Here is a 27,919-nt window from a genome sequence, read left to right on the forward strand (position 1 = left end):
TCCAATTGAGATTCAGAAGACAGATTGAACATTTCACATTAATCATCAATTGTCTCCCTATCTCCACCTCAAACGTCCAGAGCTTTTTCTTTCTCATATTTTCTTTCAGTGGTGGCACTCTCCATCTGATACCTCAAATAAGAAATTGAGAAGCTGTTCCTAACATCTCACTTTTTTCATATGTCAAATGCTCTTGCACCATCTCAATTCATTCCCTTCCCATCTCTCCTTCCACCAGTGTAGTTTAGGCCAGCTGTATCTCCCTGTGTCCAACTGGACATTCCCCCATCCATTCTCCTCTTCTTGGGCCAAAGTGATCTTGTCAAACAAATGTTTTAAGATGTCATCCTCTTCGTAAAACCTTTTAGTGTTTCACTCCTTGGCGTAGCTTACAAAGCCCTCATGAGCCGCCTCCCAACCTCTCTAACCTCAGTTAAAAATTTGCCTGTGCTTTTGAACAGAATGCATTATAGCAAGTCCTCAAACCCTCTTAATAACATGTTTGCCTTTAATAGGGTAATGGGCAAAATAGTACACTGATGCCAGATTTCAGGAAAATTTCCCCCAATTTTATGGATAGCAAGCAGAGGAAAATTTGCTTTGTTTCAAAACGTTAAGTGCAGGTTATCTTTCATCAACATTTGGGAAGTTCCAGGCTCTGCAACCCACTTTGGATTCTTCCCCGTGCTTTTTAGGTAGTCCTCTGCTCTTCCTGATCACAATATTTCACTGGGAAATTTCACCGTCTCTCCTGACTTCCCTTATTTCTGACATGCATATCTATCAATCCCCTCCTTCAAACTCTTCTGAATTCCAGACACAAATTTCTAAATAACTCCTTGGCCACTGTCCTCGGGTGTGCTGCAGGACACTGAAGTCAATCCTAAAGCATTCTCAGTCCCCTCTCATTGCCTTACACCCATCCCAGTACAGAGGTGCCCCTGCTTCTGGGGCTCCTAACTTCATGAATGGCTGCTCCCCGAGGCAAGCCACCAATGCTAAGACTCTCAAAAACTACTCTATTCCTCCCATTTTCCAAAGTCAAGAATTCATGAGGCCCTGTCGGCTGTGTATCTTTTATCTAATCCTTTTTTATCAACTAGAATGCCTTCATTTCAGTGGTCTCCAGGCTTTTCCAAGTCTAGTCAATGGTAGATTGTAAAATATGGTCAACCTTGCTTTTCTCCATTAGCTAAAACAAACTAAAAATGCCTGAGTATGGATACCCAGTATCTTCATAATTTGGCTACAACCTTTTTTTCTTACCTAGTCTTCTAAAATTCTCGAAACAATATCAACTTCGATCTAGTCCAGTGGTTGTCCAACCAAAACAGTCACATCAGTATCACCTGGGAACTTAGAAATGCAGATTCTTAGACTCTACCCCACACCTACTGAACCAGCTTTCTGAGGTTTAACAGGCCTACCATGTGATCCTTGTGCACGCTAAAGTTTGAAAACTACTGCTCTAGGCATAACAGTTTATTTGTCATTCTTTCAAAAGGGCATCCTTTTATACCCTCACACCTTAGTTCTAGAAATTTCCTATATCTAGAATGCTCTTCTACTTAACTATTTCCAAAATGCTTATTCTTCCTTCAGAAATCATTTTTATTTATTTTTTTATTGCAGTAACATTGGATTATAGCATTATATAACTTTCAGGTGTGCATTGTAATACATTTCGAAATCTGTGTAGATTACATCATGTTCACCACAAAGGACTAATTACAATCCATCACCACACATATGTGCCTAATCACCCTTTTCACCCTACTCCTTCCCCCCTTCCCCTCTGTTAACCACTAATCCAATCTCTGTCTCTATGTGTTTGTTTGTCCTTGTTTTTATCTTCTACTTATGAGTGAGATCATGTGGTCTTTGACTTTCTCCCTCTGACTTATTTCACTTAGCATAATACCCTCAAGTTCCATCCATTTTGTTACAAATGGCCAGATTTCATCATTTCTTGTGGCTGAGTAGTTATTCCATTGTGTATATATACCACATCTTCTTTATCCATTCGTCCTTTGATGGGCACCTGGGTTGCTTCCAAGTCTTGGCTATTGTGAATAATGCTACATGAACATAGGGGTGCATGTATCTTTGCACATTCATGTTTTCATGTGCTTTGGATAAATACCCAGCAGTGGAATAGCTGGATTGTATAGTAGATCTATTCTCAATTTTCTGAGGAAACTCCATAGTGGCTGCACCTGTTTGCACTCCCATGATCAGTGTACGAGGATTCCCTTCTCTCCACATCCTTTCCAACACTTATTGTTTCCTGTCTTGTTAATTATAGCCATTCTGACTGGAGTCAAGTGGTATCTCATTGTAGTTTTGATTTGCATTTCCCTGATAATTAAATATGTTGAACATCTTTTCATGTGCCTTTTGGCCATCTGTATACCTTCTTTGGAGAAATCTCTGTTCAGATCTTTTGCCCATTTTTTAATTGGGTTGTGTTGTTAGTTTTTTTGTTGTTGAGATATACGCGTCCTTTTATATTTTGGATATAAACCCCGTATCTAATATATGGTTTGTAAATATCTTCCCCCAGTTATTAGGTTGTCTTTTCATCTTGTTGATGGTTTCTTTTGCTGTGCAGAAGCTTTTTAGTTTGATTTAGTCCCATTTGTTTATTTTTGCTATTATTTCCCTTGCCTGGTCAGACATTGTCTTTGAAAAATTGCTGCTAAGACAGGTATTGAAGAGCATACTGCCTATGTTTTCTTCTACAAGTTTCATGGTTTCAGATCTTACATTCAAATCTTTAATCCATTTTTAGTTGATTTTTGTGCATGGTGGAAGATAATGGTCTACTTTCATTCTTTTGCATGTAACTGTCCAGTTTTCCCAACACTATTTATTGAAGAAAGTCTACTTTCTCTATTGTATGTTCTTGGCTCCCTTGTCGAAAATTAGCTGTCCATATATTCGTGAGTTTATTTCTGGGCTCTCAATTCTGTTCCATTGATCCATGTGTCCATTTTTGTACTAGTACCATGCTGTTTTGGTTACTATAGCTTTGTAGTATAGTTTGAAATCAGGGAATGTGATACCTCCAGCTTTGTTCTTTTTTCTCAGGATTGCTTTGGCTATTCGGGGTCTTTTGTTGTTCCATTAAATTTTAGGATTCTTTGTTCTATTTCTGTGAAAATTGTTGTTGAAACTTTGATAGGGATTGCATTGAATCTATAGATTGCTTTAGGAAGTATGGACATTTTAACGATGTTAATTCTTCCAATCCAAGAGCACGGAATATCTTTCCATTTCTATGTGTCTTCTTCAGTTTCTTTCAACAATATATTATAGTTTTCAGTGTACAGATCTTTCACCTCTTTGGTTAAGTTTATTTCTAGGTATTTTATTCTTTTTGTTGCAATTGTAAATGGGATTGTATTCTCAATTTCTCTTTCTGCTACTTCGTTTTTAGGGTGTAGAAACTCAACTTATTTTTATATGTTGATTTTGCATCCTGCGACCTGACTGTATTCCTTTATTATTTCTAAAAGTTTTTTGGTAGATTCTTTAGGGTTTTCTATATATAAAATCATGTCGTCTGCAAATAGTGACAGTTTCACTTCTTCTTTTCCAATTTGGATCCCTTTTATTTCTTTTTCTAGCCTGATTTCTCTGGCTAGGACTTCCAACACTATGTTAAATAAGAATGTGAAAGTGGGCGTCCTTGTCTGGTTTCTGTTCTTAAAGGGATAGCTTTCAGTTTTTCTCCATTGAGAATGATATTAGCTGTGTGTTTGTCACATATGGCCTTTATTTGTTGAGGTATTTTCCTTCTATACCCATTTTATTTAGAGTTTTTATCATATCATTTCATTATATAAATAGATGCTGTATCTTGTCAAATGCTTTCTCTGCAACTATTGAGATGATCATGTGATTTTTATTCTTCATTTTGTTAACATGGTATATCACATTGATTGTTTGTGGATGTTGAACCATACCTGCATCCCTAGGATAAACCCCACTTGATCATGGTGTATGCTCTTTTTAATGTATTGTTGTATTTGATTTGCTAGTATTTTGTTGAGGAGTTTTGCATTGATGTTTAGAAATCATTTTTAAATAGCCACTTCTTAAGGCTTCTCCAGTTTCTCCAGGCAGAACTAACTACTACTTTTTATTCCTTCCAAAGTACTTTATTTACTATCCCTTTTTCTGTAGTACAATTTGACTTACAGTTAGTTAAAAATAGATTTGTTTCTTTTGATAAGTTATGAACTCCATGAGAACTCCAAAGTTGATTTTTCTTAGTAAATGTTAGCAGGGAAGGAGCCACGTCTTACTCAACAACCATAAGTGCTCAATAAAAGAGAATTAAATTAAAAGAGATTATGGATACATTTTATTATTCGTATAACAAATAATAAGGCATTTACTAACCCAATATCTTTTATGTATAATTTTAGTTTTAAATAGTCTCCATTTCATAGGATAATTTAGTGGGAAAAAATGAAAAGATTACATGCAAAGATTGTAACTATATGTGCAAGTAAGTGATTCATAAGAAGGTCAAACAGGGTAAGTTGTAAAATTTTTGGACTCAGATTCATGGCCCATTAAGTTTAATCTGTAAAGAATTAGAAAAGTGTCTCAATGATTCTCAAGATAACCACATCATAAAATGGATGTGACTTGGTAAACATAAAATTTATTCCTTCCAGGGTTTCACTTCTAATAGATTTCAGTTTTCTTAAAATTGAAAAAAGTTATTTTTTTCTAACAAAATATAATATTTCTTTTATAATCATTTATTAAAGTAACAATTAATGATTCACACATGGGGTTGTTTCTACTATGATTTGTAGACACAGCTTTCTCAACTAGTAGTCAATTAATATCCTCAAAGAACATAAGTTGGAGAGTTCATTATTAGATAATTCTGTTATCTAATATTGCAACACTTGGCTATGTGTCCTCAAAATTGAGATATTTGAAAATGATGGTGTCATCACAAACCATGATATAAAAAAATCTATCAAGGCAAACATAGCAATGCCATATTTTTCTCCCCATCTGTAAAGCAATTGTGCTACTCACAAAACACTTAGACTTTCCTGGCTAAGCTCATTTAATTATACAATAACCTTTTTAGAATTAGAAAGTATTATTTTCCCTGTTTTACACGTAAGTGAATGCTGATCTGAGTTCCAAGGCCTGGGCATAAGTCTCACAGCTAGAAAATTCATTTATTCACTTATTTATTCATTGCCTTCAAAATGTATATGGGATGTCCACTATGAATGAGACAGTGTTTGAAGTACTGAACATATGCCCATCCCCAGCAAGCTTAGCTCCTGGTGAAGGATAGAGGTCATAAGCACACAGTGAAGAGTGCACTCACAGGGAGATGCACTGTTTCCTCAGAATGGCTAACAGCAGAGGCAGGTGATCCAGATGTGTGCAACTGAAGAAAGCTCAGAAGTAGGAATTACGTAGATGATCGGAGAGTAATAGATAGGAAAGCTTCTAGGTGGAGGAAGCAGCGTGAGCAGACCTTGAGCTGTCTGTTACAGTAAGTTAGTACTATTGGAGCAAACTGTGACACAGGGAATGTGGGACAGAGAGATTTAGGCCTGAAATATAAATTTGGAAAACATCAAAATAAAAATGGTATTTGGAATTATGGGAGGATTAAATTACCCAGCTAAACTGTTTAGTAATGGAATCCTGGAAGGCACTGCCCCTGGAGTTGCTGGGAGAGGACAGCCAGATGGCGAGATGTACAGGGAGCAGCAGGAGTGGCGGGAAGAACACCTGGAGAAGGCTTAAAGAAAGGGGTCATCACTGCCAAGTGCCGTGGACCAGAGTCGCCATGACAGAATGAAGAATGCCTGTCCTTCTACAAGCTAGTGTGCAGATGGGAAGGGAAGGATTCTGGTAGAATTCCCAACTGAAAGCTCCTACTTTTCAGCAAAGTAGGAGGCAAGACCATCTGTGGGAAGTGAGGGGCCCCAGGGCAGGTGGGAGGGCTGAGGGGAGGGAGTGGTTGGACATAGCTACTGTGGAAAATGGTGGCATGGACTTACCACTACTCTCAGAAGTACAGACAACACTGAGACTCAGTTCAGGGTAGGAATCTTGAATCTTTAGTGAATTCAATGCGTGCAGTTGTGTGATTTATCTCCAGTAGGAGACAAGGAAGCAGAGAAGTAGACTGTGGGTTGATTTGGTTGAGAGTTTTGCCTAGAGGGTTAGTAGACTGGCAATCCAGATGAAACAGAATCATAGGTGTGACTAGGGTGAAGCAAGTGATGTGCCTATGGCACAAAATGTGAGATAGTGCTCACTCTTGGGGTCATTCAAGTGACTTGGATAAATGTAGCAAAAATAAAGGAGAAACTGTAAAAACAGATGATTATAGTCAGAGAAATGGGTTTCATGTGATGACTGGAACTCTAGCCCTGCCAAAGGTTAAAGGAGAAAATGTTTGAGATTAAGGATATGAAAGAATTGAGTGTGTTGATCTTACAGACCTTAAAGTCACCTGAGTTGATGGCAGGAATGGGGAGGAAGAAGGCTGTGAATCTTGAAGTCTGCAGTGGATGAGGACAAGCTCTAGGAAGTCTGTCCATGGTAGGGTGAGAGGCTTCTACTGGACAGCAGGATTTCAAGTGAACAGAGACTGAGCATGATGGAGTGGTGATGGGGTGCAGCAGCAAAGAGGAATGGGGAGCTGGCCAATACCATCCCCTAATTAAGAGATGTGTAGTTGTGGAAGATTGAGCTGCTTTGAGGGACATGGTGTCGCCAAGGGAGAGCCAACTCACTTACGCATACGCAGAACAGAGGTTAGCAGGTAAAAAATAATTATATATGATGAAATCATGGTTTCTAAAATAGGGAGCAATGAGCAGATGGATTAGGGAAAATGTGGATCAGAGTGGTAAGGGTGCGATTATGGAAGGGGGTTCATGACCAGACGAAGTCTTATCATTTTAGTGACTAAAGTTAACAAGTGGATAATTCAATGTGGAAATCTGTACTATAGTGGTGTGTATTTGTTTTACCAAGCTTCAGATGAAGCCAGAAGAAGCACAATAATTGCTTCAAAATGATAAGACAAGGGCCATGCTAGTAGGAGACAGTATACATATTTAGAATGTCTTATCTTCAAGAAAAATTCATTCTTGTTTGAAAAGGCACTGACTTCAGTGGTTACCTGGTCAAGAATCTAGAACCCACAGATCTCATTGATTGGAGCTGAACTAGAACTAGAGAATCAACACTTGCTTGTACTTTGGAGATTAGATCCCCTCCCCTCCCAAGATCCTGATCCTGGGCAGGGAGAAAGTAGGTCAATAGGCAAATAACCATCTCACAGAAGGCTTGGGACTGCTAACTGCAGCAAGGGACCTGGTTAATCTCTGTTCCTCTTATGCCGAAGGCCCTGTTGAGCTTGCCTAGCCTTTAGGAAAGAACTTTTTGTGTGAAATGGAACCACACATTTACTCCCACTTCACTTAGGGATGCAAAGAAAATGGATCTCCTTTTCTTTTCAGTCTTTAACTCTTGTGATCTCTCTTATGTGGCCTCCTTGCCCCAGTCATCAGTTAAAGAAAAAACCAAACATCTAGATTTCAGTCCAAAGCCATCCAAAGCAATAAAGTTAATTCATTGCAATCCTTTAAACTGTCCCTTTAACATAGATAAATGCACAGTACTTTAGTTTCTCAGATTTCCTCTTATTACATCTGGGCTTATATCTGGCATCTGGGCTAACAGTGTGGCTTGCAGTGACCCATAATAAAGGTAAAGGAATCTTCAGATCTACATTGAATGTCCATGGGATCCTCTGGATATTTGCACATTCCTGCTCCCAAAGGGAATGGTTTGACTGATAATCAGACTGGCGACCTTTAAGGAAGAACTGACGGCCTCTGACTTTGAGCATGATGTCCTGACATCCACAACTAGGGCCTGTGGTACTGGTCATTTGTATCTACTCTGGAGGTCCCTGCCTATGGCACGGTCTTCACCCAGATTCCAACCTCTACATACCAATGACACTTCCAGCAACTTCTTGTCTGTCCAGAGTACACAAATCTGGATTCTTTGCATCTCTTGGAGGTCTTGGAAGCTTAGAGAAATGTCCTAGGCTCACCTATCTACCCACTCTCTAAAAACGGAGAAATGACTACATTCAGAAATTCGGAGTTGACGCTGGTCAAACCTTAGAAAATATGCCACTTTCACAGAAGTTCTCATACTCTCCTGCGTCTAACTTACTTGTAATAGCCAAATGAATTTTGCCTCTTTTTGTACTTTGTATAAATGAAATCATACATCTATGTGCTCCTTTGGTCTGGCTTATTTCACTCAATATTATTTATGAGATCTATCTACCTTGCCATATGTAATTGTAGATAGTTAATTCTCATTGCTGTAAGTATTTAGTTGAGTGGAATTTAGAGTCTTAAATCTGAGGTTCAAGGGGCCAGCCCAGTGGTGTGGTTGTTAAGTTCATGCACTCTGCTTCAGCGGCCCGGGGTTCTCAGGTTTGGATCCCTGGTGAGGATGTACACACCGCTCATCAAGCCATGCTGTGGCGGCATCCCACATATAAAATAGAGAAAGACAGGCATAGATGTTAGCTCAGCAATGATCTTCCTCAAGCAAAAAGAGGAAGATTGGCAATAGGTGTTAGTTCAGGGCCAATCTTCCTCACCAAAACAGTAAATAAATAATCTAAGGTTCAGGCATTGAGCAATGAATTTGGAAGAATACAAAATCAACAATACCTATTTTTTCCTGCTCCAGATGATGAAAATCCCTTTGGTCAAGGAGTTGAGAATGGATTGAGACAGAGTTTGGTTCTGACATGGGCTCCTGAGAAGGGGGCTGGGTCCCAAGGCACAAGATTGGAGGAGTGGATGGAAATGTCAGAACTACAGGTAGATTTGTGGCCTCTTTCATTGGGATGGCGCCAGGCTCCACCACCTCAGGTGTTTCACAGTACCTCGGGGTACTTGGGTGTTTCATTCTCTCATAATGTGGACTATCCAACTTCAGAGCTTTTTGTTTTTATGCTGTATTCCTGTCTCTCACTGTAGCTCAAGAATATCTCTACAATTATCTTTGCCTCTTTATAGTCATTTGAAAATACTCATTGTGGATCATTTTTATCCAGCTGCTTTATGACAATTCTTTTGTTAGAATCTTCCAGCCATCTTCTCTATCAAGCCCAAGGCTAATTCTTAGGTTTAACAATATTCCTGTATTCATCCTTTCTTATATAAATCATCAACTCCTGATATTCCCCTCCTGTTTCCTTCCCTAAGTCACTGAACCTTCTTGCAGCCACCTTCCTCTTCTGCTGGGCAGGGGTTGGGACCCCGTGACTCTGGGTGGCCATACTCCCACAGTTTTGGGTAGAGATCGTCTGGCCTGTTGAAAGAGAGGGGATGGTCCCCCTTTTTGAAACCACTCTACCGCCTGGGCCCATACATTCTGAGCCTGTGATGGGAGAGGTAGCCCTGAAGATCTCTGAGTTTCCTTCCTAGGTCATTCTTCCACTGTCTTGGAGAATAATTCCTGGTGTCTGTTGAGATGGCTGATCCATACTGATCACCTTATCAAACAGTCACTTGGCCAGACCCCTAGTGTTCTCTTCCAGCCATGCTTTCTCATTTTTTATGATATGGATAGGCTGAGAATTTTCCAAATCTTTAAGTTTTCCTTCCTTTTTTTCTTAACAATTCCTTCTTTAAATTGTTTCCTTCTTCTCTCATTTTATTGCATGCAGTCAGGAGGAATCAGGCCGCTATTTCAGTACTTTGCTTAGAAATAGCTTCAGCCAAATATTCAATATCATCACTCACAAGTTCTAATTTCCATAAAACACTAGCACCCCAACACAGTTCAGCCTAGTTCTTTGCCACTTTATAACAAGGATTGCCTTTCCTCCATTGTCCAATAATGTGTCCCTCATTTCCATGTGAGACCTCATCAGAATGGCCTTTTATGTCCATTTTTCAACGACATTCTGTTCTGGATTACGTAGGTATTCTCTGAGAAGTCTGAGGCTTTTTCTATAGCGCTCTGCTTTTATTTCTGAGCTCTCAACAGAATCCCCCTTAATGCTCCACGCGTGGCCATGTAAGTTTTTTGTAGCATACGCCTCAAAACTCTTCCAGCCTCTACCCACTACCCAATTCAAAAGCCACTTCCACATTTTAGGTATTTGTTACAGCAGCACCCCCACCTCTTGGTACCAATTTCTTAGTCAGAGTTCTCCAGAGAAACAGAACCAATAAGATATATAGAGACGTATATGAGAAGATTTACTGTAGGAGTTGGCTCACAGGATTATGGAAGCCAAGAATTCCCAACATCTGCCTCCTGTAACCTAGAGAACCAAGAAAGCTGGTGGTGTAGTTCAGTCCAAGTCTGAAGGGGGAGTCAATGGCGTAGGTACCAGTCTAAGTCTTAAGGCGGAGAACCAACAGTACCAATGTCTGAGGTTAGAAGATGAAAGTCCCAGCAAAGAGAGCAAATTCACCTTTCTTTCACCTTTTTGTTCTATTCAGGCTCTCAATCAGTTGGCTGTTGCCCACCCCCATCGGTGATGGAGATCTGCTTTACTCAATCTACTCATTCAAATGCTAATCTTCCCCCCACATACTCTTACACACACACCCAGAAATAATGTTTTACCAGCTATCTGGACATGCCTTAGCCCAGTCAACTTGACACGTAAAATTAACCATCACACTATCCCATTTTCCCCGTTGAGCCTTGAGATAGTTGGAAATATGGCTGATCTCTATATAGCTCAGTCACAAAGAGCAGATTTCAATGTTTCCAAATGGGCTCCCTGGTAGGGATATTGACTGTTTTCCAGAAATTCAACCCCTCTACCTTCCTGGACCTCTTATAACCAAAGGCACGTATTTGCAAATCTGCCAGCTGAATTCAGTGTAGTTTGTTATACAATTTCTGTGATGAGGAAATGCAACAACTGAAGCACGTTAATGGAAAACCTACAATCTTGGCATTTTTAGCATCATGTAGGAACCACTTGAAACACAGCACAAGGCAGGCAGAGCATGGACAGGATTAGCATTGCCTGCACAACGTTACATTGTTACCATTCAGAGATATTAGAACCTTCCAAAGTGTTAGCTAAAAAGTCATTTTGTAGATTGAGAAGAACTTGTCTATATGTCAGATATCAGCAGTTTTTTTTCTAATGAGCTGAAGCTTAAAAGGTGGGAATTAAAGTAAAATCCCAGAGCTATCAGTTTGGTGTCCCTGTGTATTCAAGCCCCCATGTAGCTCCCAATAATAATCTGCTACCAGCAGCGCTGTTTGTAAATAGGCTCTGAACACAGAATTGGCAACAAGGAATCTGATATCTGGGCACAAGTCCAGTCAGACTGGTGTCTACATAAGATGGAGGTTAATCAGAAGATGTAAGTCCCAATATTGAAGGTAGGACTCCCTGTAAATGTATGCTTATTCTTTCTGGATTTGAGGGAAGCTAATATGTGAATTTTTATTTTCTCAAAATCTCACTGGAACTGTTGGAATATAAGAGTTAATCTACAAGACCTTGGAAATTTAATTTGGAAAGGAATTTTAACGTTACACTAAGTTTTTCTTTAAGGAAATATGAGTAAATGTGGTATAAGAGAGAATGGAGCTCTTTGCAATAAACAGACTCAAAAAGAGATCTTGATAATCAAAGCATTAGAATTTATTTTATGAAATTTGTTTTCATCTGTATAAAGAAGTAGGGAATTCTAAAATACAATCAGTCAACTAAATTTTTTTGGATGTTTCTCTTGATCCACAGACTCAGAATATTGAGGTTGAAAAGCTCTTACCCGTGGGGCCGGCCCAGTGGTGTAGTGGTTAAGTTCATGGGGTTTGCAGGTTCTGATCCTAGGTGTGGACCTAGTACTGATCGCCAAGCCACACTGTAGCGGCATCCCAAATAAAGTAGAGGGAGATTGGCACAGATGTTAGCTCAGAGCTAATCTTCCTCAAGGGAAAAAAAGGAAGATTGGCACAGATGTTAGCTCAGTGACAATCTTCCTCAATCAGACAACAAGTGAGTATTTTCCTGATGTAAATTTTTCCATTCTTTTCTTTCAAAGTTTTAACATTTTTGTGTTTTGTGTGCCTTTTTTAACAAAAATATAGTTGGATTTTTAAAATCCATTTTTACAATCTCTACCTTTTAAGTAATGCTTTAATCTATTTACATTTATTATAATTATTGACCTATTTGGATTTGTTTCTATTATTTTACTTTGTGCTTTTAATTTGTCTTACTTTCTTACATTCTTTCATAGTTGAGCATTTTTTTGGTTTGCTTTTCTTGTTCTCTTTTATCCTGTCTACTAGTTTGTAATTTATCCACTCTATTTCTAGTCTTCTAGGAAATACCTTTGAAATTTTAACTGAAGCTAAAATCAATTAATACCCTTTCCAAATAATCAAAGACTTAGAATAATTTCAATCCGATCACCGTATCTTAATTCTGTCCTTTTTTATTGACCCAATGAATTTGGCATTATCATTTCATTATTCTTAAACAGAGAGCATATGTTTAGATTTACCTATATTTTCCTTCACATTACTTATTTTATCTCACATCTTTCCAGGACATTTTTTTGTTCCTGTAGTAGAATCTTTAGAAGTCCCTTAGTGTAGGTTTATGATGATAAATTCTCTTAATTTTTATTTATCTGAAAATGTCTTTATTTCATAGTCATTCTTAAAAATGTTTTTTTCTGGATATATAATTCTAGGCTGACAAGTATTTTCCCTCAATATATTGGACAGTGAAAGATACTATTCCACTGGTTCCAAAGTAGTTGTCCATCTAAATGTCATTTCTCATTGATAATCTGGGGTTTTTTCCCCTCACAGACTGCGTTCAAGATATTCTCTTGGAATTGTCATACTGTAGTTTCACAACAATGTGTTTAAGTTTGGATGGATTCCTTTTTATTTATACCTCAGGCTTCCTGTAGACATGAATTTCTCTTTCATCAGCTTTGAAAAAAACTCCAGCCATTTTTCCTTCAAATATTGATTCTCCTCCATTCTCTCCTCCTGAGACAGTAACCAAAAAGATATTAGACTTTATCATTCTCTCTTTAATGATTGTTAATACCCTTCATGTAGCTTATCTCCTTGCCTCTTTTTGCTGCATTCTGGATATTCTATTAAAATTTATCTTAGTTGGCTAATTCTATCTTCAGCTATGTCTAATTTGCTATTTAACTCACCAGTTGAGGTTTTAATTTCAATTTATTTTTCAATTATAACACTTCTTTATGCTTATTTTTCCAAACTTATTTGGACTTTTAAAAATAATCTCTTACTCCTTGCTCATTTGTTAAATTCAAAACTTCATTTTATTAGCTGTTTCTTCATAGTAATTTTATAAAATTTTATTTTACAATTTTAGCATGTTATCACAATTTCATATTTTGCATGTGATCATTCAGAAGATTTTTAGAGATTTAGATCCATTGTTTGTGATTTCTGCTGGCCCCAATCACAGTGCCTGGTTTCACTGAGTGTTAAAAATAATCTGTGGGACTGTTGAGGCCTAATTGTGGATGCTTTCCTCCAGATACGATTTGCATTTGCTTCTGATGGGGAATATTCAAGTTTAGCTTTTCCACCTTGAAGCCAACAGAAGGTTTAATCTTGGGATCACATCTCTCATACAGGAACATGCCTTCAAGACAATCTTGACCTTCTCTACTGCTTACTGCTCACCATTCCCTGCTTAACAGCTATCTGCTCTGGTTTTGAGACAGGGAAAAGGCAGAACTGAGAGCTGTCTCTCAAGCAGCAAAAGATGCCTGACCACTCCAGGTAGCCAACCAGCGGCCTGATCACTAGGTTGGTTCCTGGCCTGCAGAAGATGACCGCCTGGCCTAGAGACTAACCAATCTCTAGCTGCCAACTCGACTTCTCACTTCAGACTAACCAACCCCCAGCTGCCCACTTCAACCACTTTAAATCAGCACCCCAGACTCCACCCAGGGCTGGTCAGTCAGTTTCCAGCCAATTAGCCTGGCCTGCTCTCCTTCCTCGGGTAGATTAGTCTACTTTCTTTCTAATCAGCATAGCTTTGTCTCTCAATAAGCCTCTATAATCTTCCCTGAGCCGCTCTTGAATTCTTTTCTGCGCGAGGTCAAGAAGCCACACTAAGGGCCATGTCTGACCCAGGACCCTGGTCCTACCCGGTCCGGTATCAGGTTCAGTTTCTTTTTCTTTTCTGTTTGTGATTTTGCCTATAGGAGATTTACTTTATTTTCTAGTGAATCCAGAAATACATTCAAAATTCTATATGCAGTAATTTATGCAGAATATTTTTTGAGCGGAGTTGTATCAGAATGAATTGGGTGTACAATGGGAATCTGTGCTGGTCCCCAGTGTTCACTGTTTCCTTGTCTTGTTGCACACAAACCATTAATTCTGGATATAAAAACAAGCATACACGTTTGTTATTTCTACACTCTAATATCTTTTTCTTTTTTCACACAGAAGACACTGGGAATAGACAATATTTTATGCCCCAGAAAATGACACTATTTCCATAGAATTGGTACACCATAAACCAATTACTTTAATATTACAAATTTGGTTCATTCTAATACTTCTTTTATTCACTAACCAAACATTGGATTTGCTTAAGTAACAGGGAATGTGAAATATTATTTGACCTTGGGGTGTGTTAACTTAATTAAAGTGTTCAACTAAAATCTTAATAATTAAACAAAACACAGTGTCAGAACATCTTTAAATTAGGCAACTGATGAAAAATTTCTTCATCTCCATTCTTTAAACTGAAGCTTAAAAGATGGTATAAACTGATTTGAAGAATCAGAAATCTTCTTGATTATTGGATGAATAAAGAGAAGAGAAAATATCCAGAAGTTTGAGCTAGTTAAAAAAGAAATCTTATTTCCTGTTTTGTGAATTAATGAATAAATATAAATTAAATTTAGTAATTATTGAAGATGAAGCCCACCCCTTGTGCCCATTCCCCTCCAAAAGTAATCCCAGATTTAATATGATAAAAAATGGTAGGAATATTTTCCAGTGCAATCCTCGCCTAAGTACATAAAGGCCTTGCATAGTTCTTTCGCAACTGGAAAGTCCTAACTTAACTTAAATGCCCTCAGTGGAACCGGCTACTGTTAGGACCAGTGTTGTTTAAGCAACATAGGCAAAGAGAGTGTCTAAGTAGCTAAGGAAAGTATTATTGAATACTGGATACTACTGGAGGGCACGAAGGTACCGAGACACTTGATGCATGAGTGAAATTCTCTGCTTCTGTTCTCACTTTTCTACTAATTATTTATCTCTAGGTAAAGATCAAAACTACAGAACTATGGACCACTATTTTGGAAACAATGAGATCTAGTCCTCCAGGTAGAGAGTAGAATGGAAGCCTGATTAGTTAAACAGCTTGCAATTCTTTCTTAAGCAAACCTGCTCATTTGTAGAACAGAAAACTAAAAGAGAAAGTCTCACTGTGTAATGCTCTGTAACAAAGGACTACAGACATCAAGATAGGAGATGAGCAGCTGTTATTTTTATTGAGAATGTATTACCACATAATGCCTGAGCAGAGCTCAAAGTGCTTCACTGTAGCCAACCAAAATAAGATGATCTACACTTGCTTGCCATCCTATTGTGTGCAGAGTTTATGTTGTGCAAGGTTTGCAGGTCCCAGGAAGAGCAGACTGCAGTTCTTCTGCCCTTAAGGATATCTCTTTATCATTTTAATAACCGCTGAATTTTTCCTACCTCTGTTTCCTACCTGGTTTTGGAGATAATAAGGATATGCATACCCTTATACAAAAATATAAGTACAAGCAATCCCTTACTCTGTTTTCTCACTTTATAGCAGAGCTGTTAAAGCTATTTAATCAAAGTTCTTTGCTATGTTTTTCCAACCGCTGTCCTGGGAACACCTGCATCAGAATCCATCAGGAATGTTTATTTAAAGTACAGAATCCCTACCCTTTTCCCAGGACCACAGGGTCTGGCCTCTGCAGGTAGTGGGAAATGGGGTGGGGAAGCAGAGAATGGGTGAATATGCATTATGTGTTAATAAGACCTTAGGTGACTTTTGGAAAATTGCACTTCAAGAACCATTGTTCTATAGTCTGTATATTTCATTGCTTATGTTTTGATCAATTTGTAAATAATGAGTATGTAAGAAGGGAAAGAAGAAAGGAGCTATCCACAAAATGAATAATTAGTCCTTAGATATTTTATAATTAGCTATATAAATTTTTGTGTAAAGTCTTTTGAAAACTTAATGGTTCAATTCATTATAAATGAATAAAAATCATAAGACTTGACTCCTGGAAAAATTCTAGCATTATTTGCAGGCATGTTAGGAGACAAATTTGAAATAATTAGGGTCGTTTGATAAATAATCTGTGTCCTAATAATGCAATGAAACTTTCAAATCCCTTCAGCAAATTTTGGTTTCTACTTCTTGTTTTCCTATCACATAGTCTATTTAATTAACTCCATTGACATCATCACATCTCCGTTTATTTAGACTTCTAGGGAGTTTATCTTTCTGTGTTCCCAGGAATCTTCAGACATAATGAGATGGGCTTATAGTGCACCTCACCAATGTTTGTTTGCTACCTGTTAGCTGGATTGTCTCAGGTTATGCTGTAGGGTACAAAATATGGCCTCCCTGTAGTAACCCAAGTAAACATCAGAGAGCTACCATTGGCCAGATTGGCGGCAAATTCAAGCTCGTTTGCTCTTCTCTCTTTTTCTTTCCTCTCCTTCTCAGTTATTAAGGAACAATGACTGGTATTTAAAAATGCGAAGAAACTAGTCCTATTTCTTCTTGCCACTCAGTTGAATCTGAAAGTCATTTGCACTTGCTTCCATTTGAAGCAAAACTCCTCAATTGCTATATGTTACAGCCATTGCAGATGGGCATTTCTGAGTCCATGTGTTTGAAGCTGAGCTTTGGTGCCTGTTGCTGTCACAGTCACACAGTTGCTTCCTCACAAGACAACAGTGGCTCTTGCAAGTGTGAAGGTGGAGAAGTCCTCCTCCTTGGACCTCTGTTCAGCCCAGGGCCCTCCACAGCAAATTAGCCTGGGCCCCTCATGATCGCTCTCCAGATTCTCTCCTGCAGCTCCTTCCTCAGGGCCAAATCAGCCCCCTGGAGCATAGGGTCATTATCCATTTCCAAATCCACTCTTGGAAAACTTGGAATTACTCTGCCTCTTGGCCACATGACTCAGGCAGAGGCTGAATTGTGTCTAGGTCTCTATCCCTTTTGTAATTTCATGTTTATTTTTCTTCCTAACAATTTCCAATTACTCAGAATCAACAGGGCAGAGGTTAGGAATCTTGTTCTTTCCCAAACCAGAAAGTCCAGGGGCTTCTCTGACCCCCAATTCCCAGAAGCCTTTATATTCCTCATATCAATAGTAAATACTTCATATATTCCCTCGCTCACCAAGAAAAAGTTAAAATAAAATTCAACCTAATCAAATATTTTACTGCATGCATAGAATATACCATATGATCAAAAATATAATATAATAAAATATTTTTAGAAACACCAAACAAATAACACAATTATAAATATTCCTGCGGTCTACATACTCTATCAGAAGAAGAAAATAATGCATGAAGGGAATTCTCTTCATAAGACTATGCTAGGCAGGGTGGAATGTACTGTAAATGTAGTTGAACAGTTTTTAGGCAAGTTGACTCTTTTACATAATTTTGAGCTCTCAGAAAATCATGCCATGGAATCTCTAGCTTGCAGGTAAAGAGTCTTCATTTGGAAGGGCCTGGGCACAATAGCCTTCGGTGAGATCTAGGAGCTTACCAAGAAAGTGATCACTTTTTGTGGAAGGATGAGATGGCTTACAATTTCCTCACACCCATGTCTGCCAGCAGTCTGTAATGGCCCTCTTTTGCTTACCATAGAAAGACTAAATTCATCTATTTGGCTTTCAATGGCCTTTTACCATTTGGACTCTTCCAGACTCCAATGGGCTCTCTCCTCCCTACTCAGTGTTCTTATAAGGTTTATTTCCACTTTCAAACTTTGTCCTAGAACACTCTCCCTTCTCCTCTTGGCCAAGCAAAAGCTCTTCCTCCCTTGTAGGCTTTGCTAGTGCTCCTTAAGTGAAGGTTTCCAAGCTAATCTAGCTTGCATCCTTAATAATCTAGCATCCTTCCAATAATGGGTAAAATCTATTCAGCACAATTTAGCCCTAAATAAGATCACATTTGGGATAGTATTAAATAATCCCTAAAGTATAGTGCAGATTTTACTGAGAATGTAACAGACTCTTGCGATTCCAAAGTTCAGCATACTAGAGTTTATGGTATCAAGAGTGGCTGTCAAGGTCTTGTTATGCAGGAATTTGTGCTTTGCAAGGGCTAAGACTGTCATGGTGCATGCTGAGGGCCTGGTGCATAGGGGTGAGTCTTTCTCCAGCCATCCAGTAAGCAGAGCAGGATGGAGCATCCTGCAGACTTCCCCACAGCTTTACCAGTCTCTTCTTGTCATTGCTGCTGCACTGACTCTTAACATAGGAGTTAAGCAGCTTTTGTTCCTCTTTGAAAAAATATTAATAACTTCACCTCTATCTTTATAGAATCACTAAAATTCAGTTCAATTGTTCGATTATTGTTTACAGAATTTTATGGGGGAAGCTATGTGCAATTTTTTAAGAGGCTCACCGACGTGAAGTTTCAACTTTACTATATGCAATGAATATTTTGCTAATTGAAGTGTGTGTGTGTGAGTTTAGCTACACAATTTTCTTGTAGACAGAGACTTTTTAAATAATATTATTCTTGTGTAGTAGAAGTGGCGAATCAGGTTTTCTGTCTAAGAAATGATGAAGTGAATCATTGAACTGGTAACAAGAGGAGAAGCAGATGAAAACAGAAGTAAGGAAATACAGGGGGCAGTTTCTGGGGAGCCCTAACACTAGAGTGCTAGAAAAATTATCAGCAAATGTCTGCCTTTGAGATCGAAAGGAGCTAACCTGGCCCTCAAGCCATCTGGTCCTGGTCCCTTGCAATTCCTTTTCTTCTATAAATCTGGATGCTTGGCTTTCCCAAGCCTGGTCCACATGGATGAGATTCCTGATATCCTATTTCCTTGCAGAGCCATATGAAAAAAACCCTTTTCTGAGGCAATTTTACTGAGGCTCTTTCTTGTAATCCAAAAAGCTCAAAACAAGAGTCATTTTTGTGATCATCTCTTAGAAGATGATTTTAGGACAATGATAAGTATCTTTCTATTACGTTTATTTTGAAATACTCAATAACCCTCATGTTCAGACGTTTGTAATTAGCCTTTTGAAAAGCAAGTCTATGCTTAAAAGAAATTTACAAGGACACATTTTCGTGTTAATGTGTCTCTTCCTCTTTGACTCAAAGGAATTTGGTGGAGGATAGCCAATGTCTAAATAGGCCAATACACCAATAACTACAATATCTTCTCCCACTGACCTAACTAACAGGGGAGTCCACTGAATATTACAGGCTCCACTTCAATAGGAAGACTACCTTAAGTCTTTTGGGATGGGACCTTTTGATTCCTTATGACATTTGTCAGTTTCACTTAAACCCTGGGGTGTGTGAAGGAACTGTTGAACTACTTATTCTGTGGGGATTGTAGAATAAGTCTTAAAGTTATGCTTGCTTTACCAAAAACACTCCTCCAATTTCGATGCCAACTTCACCAAGATTTACTACAGGAATACATACAGACTCTCCTTCCTTTCTTTTCTTTCTGTCTTTCCTTCCTTTTAACTTTTTCTCTTTTCTCTCCCTCACCCTGTTTCAAAAGGTGCTAACTGAAAATGTGCAGTTTTGACTTTCTGCTGAAAGATAATTCTCTGAGACGAATTATTGTTGTATTTTATAGTGACATCACTGCTCACAAACTATAGGATTAATACGTGTTGCTTGGCCAAATTTGAGCTGGCTTTTATCTCCTGCATTTCCTCATTTCAGGGAAAGGGTTTTAAAGCTCTTTACTGAAGCAACATCAGAAACTCTTTTCGTGGGTCCCAACAGAAACCCTCACGATACCCGTGAGAGTGCTTTTTTTTTCAATGGCACCTAGATGGAGATTCAAGTTCACCTCTGGGCCTAGTTATAGTTCAGGCCTCTTGGCTTATTCTTTGGGACACGTTATCAGGTTATTTTAGAACTTAGAATGACTTGTGGGGTGTCACAAGCTAACCCACTGTACCAGTCTAAAAACTTGAACTCTATAATAACTGCCATTCACTCTCAGCCGGGAGCATTTGCTAGGAGTAAGTAGGCATGATCCATGATCCTGTGCATAGGCCCAGCCCCTTAGCTTAGCCCACAGGAGCCTTCATAAGCTGTTCCCCGTACACATGTGTTCAGTCTCACCTTCCTATGCTACTTTCCAGCCGTAATATGACTTGCATTCCATTCACAGTTCTTCCTGTAGCCTTGTTCACACCCACACCTAAGTCTTTCCATATGGTTGCTCCACTGCCCAGAATGCTCCTCCTGGCCTCTTACTCCTGGTTTCTACTCTTCATCCTTCAGGTTCAGAATCTGATACCTTCTCTGACCCTTCAATGTTGGGTGAGTACCCTTTGTATGAGTCTCTGACCATCCTCAACTGCACATATTATACGACTTTTTGCACTGTCTTTTGTTGCCTGGTTATTTTTTCAATCTATTCCACCAAGCTGTCATACAGAATCTTCTGTGACTCTTTCATCAGAATGTCCCTAGCTTTTCACCAGGTCTCTGATGAATGATCAATGAGTGGAAGAAGGAAGCATGAAGGGATGTGTACAGGTGTCTCCTTTACACACACAGCTCTTGCCTCCCTCCCCACCACTTCGAGGACCCCCATATCAGCTTCCTAAGGAGAGAGAGTGGTGATTTCAAATCCTGGAAAGGAAGATGCTAGGTCTTCTTGGAGGTAGTCAAAACTTTTTCTCTTTTGACAGACATCAGGTTTAGGAAAATTTGGAGAAAGAAGACTTCATCTGGCTTCAGGTGGCCAGTTGCCTCCACTTTCTCTCCTAGTCTCCTGGGCTCTTCCTGAGCCCTCCACCCATAGTTTAGATCTGTTCTTTAAGGTCTTAAAACTCTACAGCTTCTTAAGCTTCCAGATTCCTCTAATGCTTTCCTCTAACTGACATTATCTATCCAGTGTCCCATTCCTGTGTAGCTTTGCTCTCATTTTCCTGGTAACAATAAAAAATAATATTGGTGATAACAATAATTAACATAAATTGAAACCTCTCTTAGTTAGAAATGCTCCAAGCACTTTATTTCATGATTTCTTTTATCCTCACAAGGTAGGAACTATGACCCTTACTCTTACTTTACAGATGAAAAACTTGAGACTTATGATATAAAAAACAAAACTACCCAAGGTCACATAGCTAAGGGCAGGTTTTCCCTCCAGCCCCAGCTCGTCATCAAGTAAAACAGAATATTTCGGGAGACAAAGCCTACACATAAAAGAAAGCCTGGGTATAGTGGTAAGAAGTTTCTAAGACCATCACAGATTAAAAGGAAAACACATATTTGAGAAGGAGCCGGGGTACTGGGGGAGGGGCTGCTGGAAATGACCTCTAATTTTACCATGTGGCTACACATCTTGTCTTTGTGTAACACAGTGGCAAGACATTGGCATAGCAAGGGTAAACAGCATCTGGAGGCAATGTCATGGCTGTGAGTCCTCTCTCTGCAATGACACTAGACCTGGCAACAGCTCCATCTTCACAGTCCTTTAGGACCAGCACCCAGGGACATCGGTCCTCCTCTCTTATTCTTTTCTCTAGGTCCCTGTGGGTTGCATGAAAGTTGAAGTCGGATAGATTTTAGTTTGAATCCTAATTCTGCCTCTCATTCATTGTGTGATCTTAGGCAATTTAATTAACATCTCTGAGGGTCAATTTCCTTATCTGCAAAATAGTGATGATGATATTTCTTCTTATTGTTATCAAGACTAAAGAGATTTATTATATGCAACATTGTGCATGCAGTAAATACTCAAAAAGTGTTAATTCCTTTCCTTTACTTCCCACACTGTCCCCCATCTCTCCCTCCCTGAACAAGTCAGTAAGCATTTCATGATCATTCTTCAGATTAGAAGACAGAAAAAGATGGTAGATAAAGGAGTCAGTTTGAAGACCCATTTCTAGCACACTATTTATCCAAGCAGAGACTAGACTAAACCAAGAGAAGACCAAGGTGTGGTTCTGGATGAAGAATAGACAGAGAAGTCAATGAGGCAGTTTAGGGAGTCCAGTCAGGCATGAGTACATATGCTAACAAAATACGCTGACGGTGGTAGTGCTTCAACGCAGCAGGGAAACATTTTCATGATAAATGGTGGTAGAATAATCCATTAGCGATTTGGGAAATAGTAAAATTAGAGCAGTGCATTCAAAATGAATTAAAGAGTTAAATATAAGAAAATAAAACCAGGAAAATAACTAGAAATAAATCTAAGTATTCATGTTATTTGGGAGCAGCAAGGGCTTGTTTCGGCAAAAAATAAAACTAGGGAACTCTAAAGAAAAAAGATTGGTGGAATTAGCTACATAAATATAATTTTTGTATAACAAAATACCTCATTATCAAAATTAAAAGGAAAATAATAAATGTATTATTTATAATGATAAAGAGAGCTTCATAACATAATAATAGAGCTCTTCCAATCAATAAGAATGTGAGATCAGCACAATAGAAAAATGTACAAGGATAGGATGAGATAATTGACAAGAGAAGAAACACAAACACTAATATATGGAGAGAAAGAGATAAATGACTTTGTTAATGGTCATATAAATGTAAATTAAAACAAGAAGTGAAGATTTTAAATGTGATAATATAAAGTTTGGGCAGAGATGTGAGGAACTGGGCATGCCTCTGGTACAAATGTATTTTGGTTTAAAGAATTTGGAAGTTTATTGGACAATATTACCCTTTCTATTGCCTTTAGGACACGTATAACCCCCGAAGTTATTTTGTTGATGTGTTTTCTTGCTGATTTTCTATGTCATTTCACTAAGGAGGAAGCTCCTGCCAGAGCAGGACCCAGACTATCTTCTCATCCACGCTTTCTAATCCATCGAGATTTACTGAATAGTATGTTCTTAGGAAGAAAACTCTCAAAATGTATCTGTACTGAATCCTGACCACAAATTCAACACCTGAATATTAGTTTTAATGAAATGATCAGACGTGTGCCAAGATTCTCAACACAGTATATTGTATAACTGTAAAATTTGAAAAAAAAATCTAAATGCTTAGCCATAAGAAATTGGATAAATAAATGTCTATCAGTAGAATTCCATAAAGTTGTTAAAATGACACAGATAAATATTCAGTCACATGGGGGAAATGATATTAAACTATTAAGTAATAAAGAAGTTACAGATTTCTGTATACAGTAGGATTTTAGCTCTATAAAATAATAGCAACAATAACAACAAACTCTGTTCCATAATGCATGCATGCGCATTTCCTTATAAGGAAAAATATCAAGAAATATTTTTTTAAAAGAGATAACTCTCATGAAAACCTCATCTACTTTCATTTTTTTTTTTTACGTATCTGTATAAAGAACACATCTGTGACACTGTCTACTATGGTCCAATGTTGGAAAAAGTCTCACCATTTTTGCCTCCCCATTTTCCAGTCCCATCCCCAATACCTCCTTCCTGACTTTTCCAACCGGCCATTGTGCACCTTGTCCTTTTTATTCCTGATGACAGTCCCAGCCAAGCTTCCAAATGGAGTCCATGTGATGAGCAGGTAACAGCAGCCAAAAGAGACACTTTCCTGGACAAAGCAGCTCAAAGGAGTCGGCTGAGCAGGCAGTAGCTAAAAGTATTCCTGCATAGTTTGCTGTCTCAGGAGTTTTCTGCCAGATACTTAAAATGGACATTTCAATATGTATTTTATCAAATAAACTTTATTCTTAAAATATGTTATTTCTCTTTGCAGTTTCTATAAGTGATTTCATTGCTATTGAAGTTTATTATTTTCAACATCCCATAGAAAGTCCTTCTCCAAATAAATTGGGATGTCTCAACTTACATGTGTAACTTTTTCCTATTACTAATATGGGAGCTAGGTATTTGCCTTAAAGTAATTTCCATTATCCCTTTCATGCATTTGATATTTATATATTTCAACAAAGATTGCCATGAAACACTATCTAGGGAAGTGTGTGGCTGCATATTAATTTATTCTATAAGAGCATCGGTTCCATGTATAGCTCCAGACATGTTAAAATGTTTAGTTACTGGGTAGCACTCAGACATGGAATAGCCCAATTGAGGGAGGGGGAATACACTTACTGGAATCTTTGGTGTATCTGTCACGAATCTCAATGAAACGACTGTTCCAGGGATGTCCCCAAGAATTGGAGATAATAAGAGAAACGTGTGAATGGAATAAGTCATGAAAGTGGATAGAAAATTTGTCTTATTTCGGATCCCTTGACTAGGCCCCTCAGAGGCTTTATGTTTTGCCCTCTTCCCCCAGATAGCGCCATGATTGCTGGTCCTCTGCCTTTGAGGTTCTGCTCAGAAGGCACTAACTCCTAAAGTCTACCTGGTTACCTTGTCTAAAGTAGCCCCTGTCACTTCATGTCTGAACAATCCACACCAACAATAGCCACCCTTTATCTCATTTCCATTTGTATTGCCTTTAGGACACTTATCACCACTGTTTATTGGTGTGTTTCCTTACTGATTATTTATGTCATTCTACTAAATTATAAATCCCACCAAAGTAGGGACTTAGACTGTTTTGCTCACCACTCTATCCCCAGTGCCTGAAATATTGTGGACACTCTTAAATACATTGTGAATCAATAAACTTGGTTTCAGACCCAGTACTACTTCAGCATGAAACGGTGATGAAGTAATTCTATGTATCAACAAGTAACTTTTTAAATTCCTGTAAGGAAAGCTTAGAACAGACCTTTACTACAGACTTTGTCACCTTCCATCATTAATGTCCATTTCCTAGCAGTGTCTTTTTTTTTTTAACTTCTTCCTAGCTCCCCTTTTTTCCTTCCAACAAACATTTATGGAATGCTGATGTTATGTTAGGCCTGAAGATGCAGAGATCAACATGAAATAATTTCTAATTTCTGGTGTTAATAGTTCAGTGAAGGACTGATTTAAAAAGCACATAGATAAATTTTTTTTTAAAGTACAATAAAAGCACAGCGATGGAACAGTGGGAGCTTAGAATTCTGCTGAAACACACACATACACCTCCCTGTAGCTCAAGACAGAAATTGTTACTCTAGGCTGCAATCACCTTTGCCTTCTTTTTGCCTGGTCAACTGGAGTTGGTGGGCAGAGGAATTCGAGCCATTCTTCCTCCTGTGCTCTTTAGTGAATGAAGAGCTTCCTACAGAAACAAAGACAGCTTCATTCCAGCTGAGCTACAGAACCTCTAGGCTGATTGCATTTCTTAGAGTGATGTCCAGAGTGTGGATGAGAAAGGCTGCTCGGGCTGCTGGGGCTTAAGGGTAGATGCACTGTGACAAGAGCCTATGGAAGACAGATTGTATTAACACTTCTGACTTAATTCACATGCTCTACCATTTTTTTGTCATTATGTAGAATTAAGAGATTAGTTTGGCCAGCTTGGCCCTTTTGTCATCTTTCAATAGTTGCTGTTTCTCTGAAATTCTATTTGGAAGTAGTGAAGGAAGAGAGCAAATTGAGTCACCCTGAATCTTACATTTCTACAATAATCCCCTACCCTGCTGAACAGATCCTTCCAGAAAGCACTGAAGAGGTGCAAAAGGGAATATTTTGCATGGATTCTTTCCTTAAGATTTTCAGTTGTCTTCCTCAACTCTTTTGTGGAATAAGGTAGAATACAAGAATATAAAAGGGCATGATGAGTAATCACAGTGTGTAATATTGGCAGAATATAAGTAAAGATATAGAATATAAGTAAAGATGTGATGTAACTGCAAAAACATAGGGATTTTATTAGCAATGTGATCTTGGGCAAATGGCAGACTGTGTTCAGTTTCTCCATCTGTGAAGTAATGATAATAAATACCTACCTCAAGGGTTATGAGAGAATTAAATAAGAGATTGGTTATAAGAAGTACCATTTTTTGTTTAGAGAAGATCAAATATAATTTGAGTAGATGTAGTGGCAAGGGAACTCTGTCTCCACCTCTCACCTTTTAGTTTAATGGTCCAACCATAGGGCATGTTAGTCTCCTCTCTACGAGTGGTGTTTATGACTTGAAAAAAAAGTTGCATTTATGAAAACTGGAGTTGCATATTGTTTTAGGTTCCTTTCCTACATAACTATTAACGTGTGAGCTGTAAAATTTTTTATTTAAATTGACCCACAATTTTGAGACTAATCATTTATAAAATTTACATTTTAAATAGTTGTTGAGAATGTAGAAGCCATTTGTAGGAAAAGACTTTAACAATGAAGTCCCACGTTCTTCCTTGAAATAGCTGAAGGTGGCCTCAATAGTGGTGCCATTCTGGGAGATGGATCTTATTCAGTGTTGATGCATTCTGGGGCAAAAACTCTTGGATATGTTAATTATCATGGACCTGTGGCCCTGTTTTGGTAGCTTTGGATTTTTTGACAAAAGTGTAACAACAACCAAATACTCCCTCTCCCTCCCAAATCTCTTGGTCTTTACAAACAGCAGCCTGAGTTCTTCTCCACAGACACAGATGTGTTTTGTATTCTCTTCGGTGTCTCACACCCAGTATGTTAACAAATGTGTTTTTGTTTTTCTTAAGGATCTGACTTACTCATTCTAGACACAGTACACTTTTATCATATGTTTTTCTAAAACATACTCTTAGACAATGAAAACTTTGTGCACACCCCAACATGCACACACACCCCTAATATCTATGCATCTCCGTTACTTTATCCTTATAAATATGACTCACATTAGCTTGCTGAAGCAGAGAAGATACGTACAAAGCAAGTAAATCCTAATAATCCCAGAACAATGAAGAGAAGAGAAATTGTTTGCTCAAGGAACTGACTATTAAACCTTTTGCTTTCAAATTTGCATATAGTGGAGACTAGAAGCTTCCTGAACTTTTTCCTGCGGTAACTTTCACTTCATTTCTATTCCTGCTAGCAAAAAAACAACCTAATGGTGATATCCCATGGCTAGGTGGCCTTTTGAGGTCACAGGCAATTATTGGGAGGGATGATTATTGAATCTGTCTCATAAGAAATACTAAAATTAACTTAAAAAAAAATCTTATAGTCTAATGGAAGGAGTTGATGACTTGCTTTCTAGAAAAGTGAAGGGCACTGGAAAGGATTATAACTGTGTGAGAAGATAAGACAGGCATCTTGGGAAGGGAGGACACCCAAGGAATAAGGTCAACTGTGGCCAATGGATGAGTTCTTTGAAGCTGAGCCCGCTTATGAACTTTCCATTCACACAGTCCAGAAATGGAATTGAAGCAGCAACCCTGAGCACTAAAGTGACCTGAGCAAATAAACTATACTTAATTTCTGTGTTTACCATTTGTGTTAAGAGTTTTAAGTACATGTCTCCACCTGCCAACATTAACATTAATGTTGCACGTTTAGAAAAGAGGTAAGAAGTGATGGAGGAATCTACCTAATTCGCCACTATGATGATGCTTAAGCAAATTGAGTGTTGAAATGGCACTTCCCATCTTTGTCTGGATGAGTGCTGTGGTCTGAATGTTTGTGTGCCCCCCAAAATTCAAATGTTGAAATCCTAATGCCCAATATGATAGTATTAAGAGATGGGGCCTTTGGGAAGTGCTGAGGTCGTGAGAGTGGAGCCCTCATGAATGGGATTAGTGACATGTAATTTTCCCTCACTGTCTTAGTCAGT

This window comes from Equus quagga, chromosome 8, assembly GCF_021613505.1.
Source record: "Equus quagga isolate Etosha38 chromosome 8, UCLA_HA_Equagga_1.0, whole genome shotgun sequence".
Classification (NCBI taxonomy): Eukaryota; Metazoa; Chordata; class Mammalia; order Perissodactyla; family Equidae; genus Equus; species Equus quagga.